A 12,723-nucleotide genomic window follows, 5' to 3' on the forward strand; every position below is an offset into this window, starting at 1 on the left:
CAAAATCAAAGCTAAACCATGTTATAATACTAAAGTATTAAGCAACACTTTTAAGTCTAGTAAGCATTTTTGAAAAACGAAAGTGACATAGAGAGATTCTATGGCAATTTAATAAAATCAGTGTTACAGTAGTCTCTTTTTTATGTCTACCACAGCCTGTACATGAAGAGGAGTCAGAGAGGACATTGGGATAAAATGATGGCACTGCTGAAAAGTGGTAGTGAGGGTTAATGGCAGGAGTTGTAATGAGGAGCTTCGGGGAAGAGATGACTTAAGTAGGGGAGTAGAAATTGTTAAAAACAGCTGAGAGACGTGGTGGGGTGGCAGGGGAAATACATTTAAAGAATGGATGAGGGGGAGAAAACAGAGAGGGTGGGTGGGGACCCTCATCCAAGTAAAACAAGAGAGGGTTGTGAGGGGTGCAGCATAGGAAGGTATGGCGGTGAACAAAAGGATCTATGCATTTTTAACAAAGGAATAGGAGGCAAATACTCTGATATTACATTCATTAATTATGATAAATATAACAACTTGGGACTATAATTTATTTGAAATATTTGTGGAAACAAATTCTTGGATAACATTTTAGTTTTGTCTTGTAGATTATGCTGCCAGTAAAAACAAACCACTGCCTTTGCATGGCAGAATCACCTCCTAGGTAACAGATGTCTAGTGCAGCTGCCTCTCCGGGGAACCCCCACCTTCCACATGTGGCTCATGTTTTCTTAGTAGTTAATGTCTAGTGTGTGGAACTGAAAACCTGCTGTGATTGATCTTAACAGGTCTGGGGACCGGTCATCACCACTCTGGGACATTTGGCCTCCGTCCTGCAAGAGGAGCAACTTGATAAGGAGCTTCCATGGTTGGTCAATGAGGTTAAAAGGCTCCAGCCCCTCCTGCCTGCTGATATGGCATTTCGTTTACTCACGGTGAGTGTGACCTCTATTTGCTGTCCATGCTTGTCACTTCAACCAATCCCAAGTGATCCACTCATAATATACACCGTATCCCATAGTGAGTGATTAGCTACAATGAAACAATACATTATTGAGAAATGAGGGCTGAATACAGAACTAAAGGGTTTCATTGGTGAGTCCGTTACATCACAGTTAGAGTCTGAGATGGTTCAGGCCTCCATCATGTGACCATTAGGCCATCACATTGGTATTCCACAGCTGACAGTACCAATGTTGCCGGTATCATTAATTTGAGATGTAGGAAAAATGCATGATTCCAAGCTTGCCCCTTAGGTACCCGTGAGAAATAGAAATACTATACAATTCAGACTGTAGTACCCCACTATTTGACACATTCAAGTATGGTAGTTTCTTAAGCACTGAGCTGGTGTATTGTTTGGGGAGATTAAGGGATTAGGGGGAATATAGTTTTCGAGCATTCGGTCTAAATACTGAACCAAATACATTTTGATTTGTACACAATACGTGAAGGCAGCCTGAGAAGCAAAACTTACATTTTTATTTATTACATATGAAATTGGGATGGATAAAAAATAAATATGAACCAAACAGTGGTGTTGAAATTTAAATAAACATCAGCATTGCAGTATTTTTCTCCACCTGTTGTTATGATACTGAGTAAGTAAAATGTGGTTATGGAAGTGAAAGCAAGCATACTGACGCTCCATATTGGTGCGTTAATCAAACAAAACAGCAAATCTTCAGACACTAGAGGCCTGAGATAGGTCCTGAGCAGTTGGTAGGCTTACTGAAGCCTCAGTGAGCTCTTGAAATTATGCTGTTTTAATTGTGCATCCAGCAAGATCATTACAGCAGCATTTAACCTTTGTTGTTGATTTTATGAATAGCTTGGATCTGCGACCAATTTTATTAAATCACATGTTATGAACCTGACACTAAAGTACATAAAAAGTGCCACTTTTTGCCCCAGGGCCATATTTAAGTAAGGTGGATAACTTTCCGTATTTAAGTGTCGTATTAGCTGGCAACCATTAGTTAAAAAGAACATATGTTCCTTTATGAGAGTCTGTGCAGGTGTTAATGAATTCTCCTCCTGTTTGTGCCACAAACCTCTGAAAATTCTGCAGGATATATACAAAGGCAAATGCATACCAATTGCAACCTTTGGCAGTGAAATATGGGGTAATCCATACTAATAGGATGTATGACATTACAACGCATGCTTTTACCACGCATGCCTTTACAACGCGGTTTTTACAACGCATGCCTTTACAACGCATAGCTCTTTGGGGTGCTGGATAGTGAATAGGTTAATTTACTATTCCAACTCCAGTCTCCGTGGACACTAGGGAAGGTGTTGGATAGTAAATTAAATCCATTCCCTATCCTAGAACGCCCCCCAGGCAATGCGTTGTAATGGTTTGCGTTGTAAAAGTTGCGTCGTAAAGGCACTGCGTGGTAAAAGTTGCGTTGTAAAGGATGTTTCCCATACTAATATTATAAAGAGAAAGCCCAAACCTTTGCGGCGGGTAATCTCAGTAACCACAGCACCAATCACAACCCCCAATACAGCGTTGGAAAGGGCATTTGCAGCAGAAGGACATAGGCTATGCAGACGGATTAAGAAATGTATAAAAAAATTGCAAAAAACTACATCATCCAGAAGGCCGAGGGCCAAAATAACATCAAACAGGAAATGATGTAATAATGTGACTCACTATATTGAGACTGAGAGTCTGGAGCCAAATTGATCGTGAACAAGGGATATGCTATCCAGAAACGCGTAGATTTGTGCCTGCCTGCTTGAGAAACTCCATGCTGTGAGGATAAAATAAAAAAGCACATAAGTGAAGACAAACGCGAGTTTGTCCAGTTTTCTCCCAGCTGGGGGAATTGGTTGTGGTTCTGCCGCGGGGATTTACGAACCGGTGAGAGAGCGCTGCAAATTCTGGTGAAAAGGAACCGAGGGGTATCAATATATATATTGGGAAGTGTTGGACCTGCGATGGGCAAGCCCAGCACAAAGGGGGTAGCTTGGCTCAAGTGACAAGGCAAGTGAAGGCTGTAGTGTTAAGCCGGCTCTGACCCAATAATAACTCCTTGTACATCCACACCAAAAAGAAAGACACCACACCACTGCTGTAGAAAAATACGATTCCTTTATATAAAAGTTCTTTGTTGTAAATAGGGTTGACTGGGAAAGCACATATACATTTCTTTTGGTCATACAGTTCTGGTAATAAATAGTATTAATAAATAGAATAACTTCAGGAATGAATATCAGAATAAATATCAGAATAAATATCAGAATAAATATCAGAATAAATATTGGTTCATTTAAATAAACAACCACATTTTTCTTCTGGTATCGCTGCCACCAATTAAATACTTTAGAATCATTACATCGGCAATACGTTTCAAATGGGAAAGATAACTCTTACAGTTTATGCTGTTCTCAATGACCAGGTATACGGCTTCTCTGAGCACAAAATAAGGTTTGGGACTCTTTAATAATCACTCAAGGCGTATGCGCGTATATCTAGAAGGCAAGGAAACACAGTAAATACATCATTTGCACTCGGCGGTCACCGGGATAGGATCTCTGCTTTGCCGGTGAAGTCTATGCGCGCCTACGGGCTTTAGCACCACTTGAGCACAGGCGGCACCAGTTCAAAGTCATTAGACTGACGAACGGGCTGCCAGAGAGGTCACACAACCTTCGCGCACAGTCAAATAAATGCCGGTTCACAGTTCCTTCACAACGCTGCATTCACTATGAGGAAACGGACCCACCTCACATAGGCTGCAATTCAAGATACGATTCAGTCGGGCACAGCACTCCTCTCGTTAGCGACGGGGCTCTCAGGGGCTCCACGGACCTCCCTCCGACTTCCGCATTCAGGGTGGTTCCCGCCCACAGCTACAGCTCCCGGGTCACTGGGGAGTGGCAGAGACGCTAGTCCCGCCCAACGAAGGCCGGGCTTTCCCCGCCCCGGCGCACCACCTCACCTTCAATCTGCGCAGGAAGCGCTCTACGCTGGTGGGGCTTGGAGACGTCCGAGCTCCCCTCTAGAGGCACCTGTCGCGAAGGGGGCACAGCTGATGATCGCGGTCGCGGCGAACTTGCTCTCGCCTCGCGACTCGATAAATCGATCACAGTTCACCACCGGGGGGGCGGGGAGGCACACGAATCTGGCCACAGTCTTTGCGGGCAATGAGGTACTCGCTGGGCAGGCGCTGTAGGCGCTAGATCACTTCTCACGTAGCTGACTGGAACGCCAGTCAGACACAACGCCAGCAACCCTTTGCTGCTCTACTGCCTGCGCTACCAGCCACCTCAGGGGTCAACAGGGCAGGTGTCAATCTGGTGTCAAGTCTGGAATCTCTTCTCTAGTCTAATCAATCTTCATCATCATCTCCTCAAATGGCCGCCAGGGACAGGGCCTTATATAGCCAGTGCCCTGGGGTACTGGCACGAGCCTGAAGGTTCTAGAACCTTCTCTGGCTGTGACAATGACAAGGCACTCTTGAGGGGTAATTAGGACACTCACAGCCACCGTACGGGGGTTCTAGAGCAGCCATTTTGTGTACCTGAGGAAAATAAAGGAATTCCTGTCAGAAATGCGCGCCAAACAAAGGGCGCCAAAACCTCAAGAGGCCAGGGTTCATGAAGGCTCCAATGGGAGTCACTTCACATGAGAAAGAAAGGGTGCCCTCCATTTTAGGTTCATTTATACAGGTTGACAACCCCAGTTTGTAATGCCACAGGTTTGGGCCAGGCGCCTTGTAAATAGGTGCCACAAACCTTGTGAGCAACTGGGCGTCAAGGAACATCTAACCCCATGAGACAACACATAAAAAGTCCTGGTAGACAAATAAAAAGCGACAAATTTTGGGAGGTACAGGGGAACAAAAGAAATCATAGTGGTGAGGGGACTCTCAGAAGCAGACGGGTCTAACACGCGTCCCCCCCAGCTGAAAGTGGGGAGAGCTACCCAACCCCTTGGGAGTCCTCAACACTAAGGCGGAAATACCTGGAGAGACCGTCTGCATTGGCGTGGTCAACTCCGGGCCTGTGTTCCACCCGAAAGTCCATTCCCTGTAGGGAGATAGACCACCTCAACAGTTTGGGATTTTCCCCCTTCATTTGCATGAGCCAACGAAGAGGTCGGTGGTCTGTCTGAACAAGGAAGTGTGAACCAAACAAATATGGTCGCAGCTTCTTCAGTGCCCAGACCACCGCAAAGGCTTCCCGCTCGATGGTACTCCATCTCTGTTCCCGGGGAAGCAGTCTCCGTGACAGAAAGACCACGGGTTGATCCAGACCCTCTTCATTGAGTTGCGATAGCACCGCCCCAAGGCCAATGTCAGATGCATCTGTCTGGACAATGAACTCTTTTGAAAAATCTGGAGCCTTCAGGACTGGAGCTTTACACAATGCTTGTTTCAGAGTGTCGAAGGCTCGCTGGCAAGCCTCCGTCCAAATGACTCTCCTGGGTTGCTTTTTGGCCGTGAGTTCTGTAAGGGGTACCACAATAGTGCCATACCCCTTCACGAATCGTCTGTAGTAACCTGTGAGGCCCAGGAAGGCTCGGACCTCAGTCTGGGTCTTGGGGGGTTTCCAGGCCATGATTGCCTCAATCTTCGCCTGAAGGGGCTGCACCGTTCCCCGGCCCACCAAGTGTCCTAAGTACATTACCGACCCCTGTCCAATCTGACATTTGCTGGCCTTGATCGTCAAGCCAGCCCGTTCCAGGGTCTGGAGAACGGCTTGCAAGTGCTGCAAGTGATCCTCCCAGCTGCTACTGAAGACAGCTATGTCATCCAAGTAAGCAGCAGAGAATGACTCCATCCCGGTGAGGATCGTGTTCACCAGCCGCTGAAAAGTGGCAGGAGCGTTCTTGAGCCCAAAGGGCATGACGCGAAACTGGTAGTGTCCATCAGGTGTGGAGAAGGCTGACCTTTCCTTGGCTCCATCAGACATGGGAATCTGCCAGTACCCTGCAGTGAGGTCAATGGTACTGAGATATTGGGCAGCTCCCAACCGGTCAATCAATTCATCCGCCCGAGGGATCGGATGAGCATCCGTTTTGGTTACCGAATTTAGTCCTCGGTAGTCCACACAGAATCTCAATTCTGGTGTGGTGCCAGGTGAGGCAGCTTTAGGAACTAACACCACCGGGCTAGACCAAGGGCTACTTGAAGGTTCGATGACTCCTAGCTCCAGCATCTTAGCTACTTCGCTTTGGATACTGGCCTTCACCTTGTCAGACAGCCGGTAATACTTTGACTTCACAGGTGGGCTGTCCCCTGTGTCCACGTCATGGGTACACAAGTGGGTCTTAGCCGGGACAAGGGAGAACAGAGGAGCGAATGACCCCAAGACCTGGCGACATTCCTCCTGCTGCTCAGGAGTCAGGGTTGGCGAGAGTTTCACTCCGTCCACTGACCCATCCTTTTCTTGAGACGCAAAAAGGTCGGGGAGAGGCTCCGTGTCCTCTTCCTCCGATCCGTCAGTCACCATAACCAACATGACTTCGGGCCTCTCGTAGTGGGGCTTGAGGCGATTGGCATGTAACACCCGATGCGGATGCCGAGGGGTCTTTACGTCCACCAGATAGGTAGACTTGCCCTTCTTCTCCAATACCTCATAGGGGCCTGTCCAACGATCCTGGAGGGCACTCAGCTCTCCAGGCTCCATCACCCATACCTTCTGGCCAGGCTCCAACTCCACTGGGTGAGCGTTGTGGTCATACCACGCTTTCATGACTGCCTGACTGGCTTCCAAGTTGTCAGAAGCTTGCTTCCACAACTTAGCCATTTGGCTTCGGAAGGCCAGCATGTAGCTCACCACATCCTGGGGAACTTTCCGGGGAGACTTTTCCCAGGAGTCCCTCACCAGGCTGAGAGGTCCACGTACAGGGTGCCCGTACAAAAGCTCGAAGGGGCTGAAGCCCACTCCCTTTTGCGGCACTTCCCTGTAGGAAAAGAGCAAACAGGGTAGGAGGACGTCCCATTTCCTCCGCAGGCTTTCGGGTAGACTTCTGATCATACCCTTCAAGGTTTGGTTGAACCTTTCCACAAGACCATTGGTCTGTGGGTGATAAGGAGTGGTGAACCTGTAAGTCACTCCACACTCCTTCGACATGGCCCGCATATATGCTGACAGGAAGTTGGTCCCCCTGTCGGACACAACTTCCTTGGGGAATCCCACTCGGGTAAAGATCCCCATCAGGGCCTTGGCCACTAATGGTGCAGTAATGGTTCTCAGAGGAATTGCCTCTGGATACCTTGTGGCGTGATCCACCAGGACCAGGATAAACCTGTGACCGGATGATGTAGGTGGATCTAGGGGCCCAGCAATGTCGATGCCCACCCTTTCAAAGGGGGTGCCAACGACGGGAAGTGGTTCCAGGGGAGCCTTCAGCTTCGTCCCTGTTTTCCCACTGGCTTGGCATGACACGCACGACCGACAGTATGTGTCGGACGCCACCCTCATTGGAGGCCAATAAAAGTGGGGGACAAGCCGGGCAAAGGTCTTGTCCTGACCCAAGTGTCCTGCCAAGGGAATCTCATGAGCCAACTCTAATAGGAAGGCTCGGTAACACTGTGGGACTACCAGGGCCCGTGACCATCCGTGCACTGGCGCCCTGGGTTCACTGTAGAGGAGACCATCCTCCCAGTAAACACGATAGTTCCCAGTCTCGTTACCTGCTGCCTGGGCTTCAGCCTGTTGCCTCAGACCCTCGAGGGTGGGATATTCCCTTTGTCCCTTGCTCAGTTCCTCCCTGGATGGTCCTCCTTCCACTCGCCACTCAGCGGGGATAGGCAAGTACTCCAATGGAACCATGTCCTTCTCCGCGGACTCCGGGTCCACCTCCACAGGTGGCCTATCCGTCTCATGGGGCATGGACCTCGAGGCAGGCTCCTCCTGTCCTCGAAATGTTCCCTCATTAGCAGCTGGGTGGGCCATTGTTCCAGGCTCCAACCCACGCGACTTCTCCTCCCGAGCAGCCGCAGACCTGGTACTCACACAGGCCCAATCAGGTGTACCCAGCATCTCAGTATGAGTCCGGTATTCCACCTCCTTCCAAGCATTGTGCTCCATATCATTGCCCAGCAGACAATCGACTGGCACGGTGGGGCTTACGGCAACTCGAAGTGAACCTGCAACCCCTCCCCACTCAAAGGGAACCTCGGCCACAGGATAGTGGCCCATTCTGCCGTCAGCCATCGCGGCTGGATGAAGTACGCCTGGAATCACCTGCTCTGAGGACACCAGATGACTCCTTACCATAGTCATACTGGCTCCTGTATCTCTCAGAGCTTCCCCTCTATGGCCATTGATGGTGACCCATTGCCCATACTTGGTAGTATTTGAGGGCACCTGGATCTTTGGAGCCACCTCCCGATCACCCAGGGACACTAAGGTGACACCCGCCCACTCCCCCCCCTTAACTAAGGGCATCTCCTCCCCGAGCGCTACACTAGCGACTCCCGGGGCCTTTCCTCCAGTGGGAGGGGGTGGTCTCTTTGGGCATTTCACGTCTCCCTTATAATGTCCAATACCACCGCACTCATAGCAATGGATAACCCTTGGCTGCTGACTCTGGCCAGGATTAGGGTTCTTCTGCGGGTTAGCCTTAGAAGTGGAGAAGAAACTTTTCCCCTTAAAGGTATTTTGGGGGCCTTTGGAGAACTCCTGCTTCTTGTTATCTCCCCCCTCTTTCTTCTGGGGAGCGCCCTGTCCGGACTTCTGAGAATCTCCTCCCGTCCCCTTCGTGGACACTCGGGTACTTGCCCAAATGTCCGCCTCCTCAGCAAGCTTACGGGGGCAAGTAAGTTTGCTGTCTACCAGGTGTTGCCTCAGCTCGGGAAGACATTTCTCGAGTAGATGTTCCTTGAGTATCAGGTCGTACAACCCTCGATAGTCCTCCACCTCATTACCTTGGACCCACCCATCCAGGGCTTTCTTAGCAAAATCCAGGAAGTCAACCCAATTCTGTGAGCTCAGCTTGTGGCTGCCCCTAAACCTTTGCCGGTATTTCTCGGGGGTCAACCCAAACTTCCTGATGAGCGCCACCTTCATGGCGGGGTAATTAACCTGTTCCTCCCGGTCTAGGGCCAATAGGGCATCCCTACCTGTCGGAGGCATGTACCGGTATAATCCACCACCCCAATGCTTCTCATGGATCCCATGGGCTCTTAAGGAGACCTCATAGGCTGCCAGCCACTTGGCTATGTCGTCTCCAGCGGTATAACTGGCGACTACGTCCTTGGGTAAATGGGGCCTGGGCTCCCTGGCAAATTCCTTTGACTCGACACCCTTCGGAGTGATGTTAGGGGCCTGGAATTCGAGTTCTCGTAGCTTGAACTCGTGTTCCAACCTCCTCCCCTCCCTCCTTTCTTCCAACTCCATTTTTGCTATTTCCCACCTTAACAGTCTTTCCTCTCTCCTGTCAGCTAACTCGGTTTCTGACAACCCTCTCGATGACACACTGCTGCCCTCCCGTGAGGTTGCCTTGGGGCTGATTGACATCTCACCCACCCCCGGGGGACATTCCACAGTCCTATCAATGACAGTACCTCTGTCCGATTCCTCCTCCTCCACCGTTCCCTCCGTGTGTGCTTCCACCCATGCTCGCAGACTAGTACGGAGCTCCTCTCTTTTGGCCCCTCGCCTGACAAACACTCCCCTCTCCTGACAGAAATCCTTGAGCTGTGCCACAGTATAGGTCTCCAGCTCTGACATTTCGAATTCCATCTTGTCAGTGAAAAGTGTGGACAACCACCCGAAGTAGGTGACCAGGATAAGAACTTTGAGGGTCACTTCCACCCACCTCCAGGAAAGAATTTGAAAAAACAAAACGTTGAATTGGAGGGCCGCTAGGAGAAAACTCCGGGTGTGTACCTGTGGTGCACACTGAATTATTATGGGGTTCAAAACAAGCACGGCTCGCAATCCCACCCGCTGAGCACCAATTTTATGTTGGACCTGCGATGGGCAAGCCCAGCACAAAGGGGGTAGCTTGGCTCAAGTGACAAGGCAAGTGAAGGCTGTAGTGTTAAGCCGGCTCTGACCCAATAATAACTCCTTGTACATCCACACCAAAAAGAAGGACACCACACCACTGCGGTAGAAAAATACGATTCCTTTATGTAAAAGTTCTTTGTTGTAAATAGGGTTGACTGGGAAAGCACATATACATTTCTTTTGGTCATACAGTTCTGGTAATAAATAGTATTAATAAATAGAATAACTTCAGGAATGAATATCAGAATAAATATCAGAATAAATATCAGAATAAATATCAGAATAAATATCAGAATAAATATTGGTTCATTTAAATAAACAACCACATTTTTCTTCTGGTATCGCTGCCACCAATTAAATACTTTAGAATCATTACATCGGCAATACGTTTCAAATGGGAAAGATAACTCTTACAGTTTATGCTGTTCTCAATGACCAGGTATATGGCTTCTCTGAGCACAAAATAAGGTTTGGGACTCTTTAATAATCACTCAAGGCGTATGCGCGTATATCTAGAAGGCAAGGAAACACAGTAAAAACATCATTTGCACTCGGCGGTCACCGGGATAGGATCTCTGCTTTGCCGGTGAAGTCTATGCGCGCCTACGGGCTTTAGCACCACTTGAGCACAGGCGGCACCAGTTCAAAGTCATTAGACTGACGAACGGGCTGCCGGAGAGGTCACACAACCTTCACGCACAGTCAAATAAATGCCGGTTCACAGTTCCTTCACAACGCTGCATTCACTATGAGGAAACGGGCCCACCTCACATCGGTTGCAATTCAAGATACGATTCAGTCGGGCACAGCACTCCTCTCGTTAGCGACGGGGCTCTCAGGGGCTCCACGGACCTCCCTCCGACTTCCGCATTCAGGGTGGTTCCCGCCCACAGCTACAGCTCCCGGGTCACTGGGGAGTGGCAGAGACGCTAATCCCGCCCAACGAAGGCCGGCCTTTCCCCGCCCCGGCGCACCACCTCACCTTCAATCTGCGCAGGAAGCGCTCTACGCTGGTGGGGCTCGGAGACGTCCGAGCTCCCCTCTAGAGGCACCTGTCGCGAAGGGGGCACAGCTGACGATCGCGGTCACGGCGAACTTGCTCTCGCCTCGCGACTTGATAAATCGATCACAGTTCACCACCGGGGGGGGGGCGGGAGGCACACGAATCTGGCCACAGTCTTTGGGGGCAATGAGGTACTCGCTGGGCAGGCGCTGTAGGCGCTAGATCACTTCTCACGTAGCTGACTGGAACGCCAGTCAGACACAACGCCAGCAACCCTTTGTTGCTCTAATGCCTGCGCTACCAGCCACCTCAGGGGTCAACAGGGCAGGTGTCAATCTGGTGTCAAGTCTGGAATCTCTTCTCTAGTCTAATCAATCTTCATCATCATCTCCTCAAATGGCCGCCAGGGACAGGGCCTTATATTGCCAGTGCCCTGGGGTACTGGCATGAGCCAGAAGGTTCTAGAACCTTCTCTGGCTGTGACAATGACAAGGCACTCTTGAGGGGTATTTAGGACACTCACAGCCACCGTACTGGGGTTCTAGAGCAGCCATTTTGTGTACCTGAGGAAAATAAAGGAATTCCTGTCAGAAATGCGCGCCAAACAAAGGGCGCCAAAACCTCAAGAGGCCAGGGTTCATGAAGGCTCCAATGGGAGTCACTTCACATGAGAAAGAAAGGGTGCCCTCCATTTTAGGTTCATTTATACAGGTTGACAACCCCAGTTTGTAATGCCACAGGTTTGGGCCAGGCGCCTTGTAAATAGGTGCCACAAACCTTGTGAGCAACTGGGCGTCAAGGAACATCTAACCCCATGAGACAACACATAAAAAGTCCTGGTAGACAAATAAAAAGCGACAAATTTTGGGAGGTACAGGGGAACAAAAGAAATCATAGTGGTGAGGGGACTCTCAGAAGCAGACGGGTCTAACAGGAAGGGAAGCAAGCGTGGGCTGCGGCGGCTCAACGGGGCTGCGAGCGTGAAGGGCAGGGGCAGGGACTCCATTGACCAGGAGTCCCTGCGAGGCCAATTGGAGACACCTGGCCCGCTCTCCCCGGAAGCCACGCCCCCAGCGCACACGTTCATAATCTGACTCATACTGGCGCACGCGGGACGCGCGCGGCACGAAGCGCTGTGCGAAGCCCGGGCAAAGGGCGGGCCGTTTGTGGCTGTTAGAGGCCGAGAGAGACCGGACCGGGCCACCCCTCTTGGCTTTCAACTCCATAATATCAATCTTTGCCCTGTTCTTATCAGTCCATCGTTGGAATTAAGGAACAATGTCCATGCGCGAAAGCAGAAGCAGGGCAGCTAAAGGGAAGCAGTTAATTGGGACCCTCGACGACTTCATAACCAGGACTAATACAGCCATAGATGTGGAGATCAACAAAATGCAGCAGAGAGTTTCTATGTAACTTGATGCAGCTAGAAGATTATCACAGGAGCTGACTATGGCTAAAAAATCATCTCTAGGCCACATTGCTTCTGTCAAAACCCCCGAGCGTCGGACCTGTCCTGTATCAATCTTGACGCAGGCAGATGTTCATCAGCCATTGGACATAACTTCCCCTTTGTCAGTCCCTAATTTGGGGTTACCCCTCCCTTCTTCCAATCTAAGTCCATCTCTGGGAGGGGCGGATCTGGCAAGGGGGGTACCTATAGAGATAACTACTAAGGGAAAGGGGGTGTGTTGGAGGAATCTGTTTGCTATTAAAGAGGGTGTTATCCAAAAAAGAAAGCGTAACACTAC

At 49.9% G+C, this 12,723-nt stretch overlaps 1 long non-coding RNA gene across 1 annotated transcript in view; it reads left to right on the forward strand.

The window, feature by feature from the left end:
• The first annotated feature begins 420 nt into the window (after window positions 1-420).
• The window catches only part of LOC144753254 (uncharacterized), a 53,780-nt gene continuing 41,477 nt past the window's right edge, over window positions 421-12,723 (forward strand). Inside the window, exon 1 of the long non-coding RNA XR_013594265.1 lies at window positions 421-929. This is a non-coding gene — a long non-coding RNA (uncharacterized LOC144753254). The remainder of the gene's footprint in view (window positions 930-12,723) is intronic.

The sequence above is a fragment of the Lissotriton helveticus genome, chromosome 5_1 (assembly GCF_964261635.1).
Source record: "Lissotriton helveticus chromosome 5_1, aLisHel1.1, whole genome shotgun sequence".
In the NCBI taxonomy this organism is placed as follows: Eukaryota; Metazoa; Chordata; class Amphibia; order Caudata; family Salamandridae; genus Lissotriton; species Lissotriton helveticus.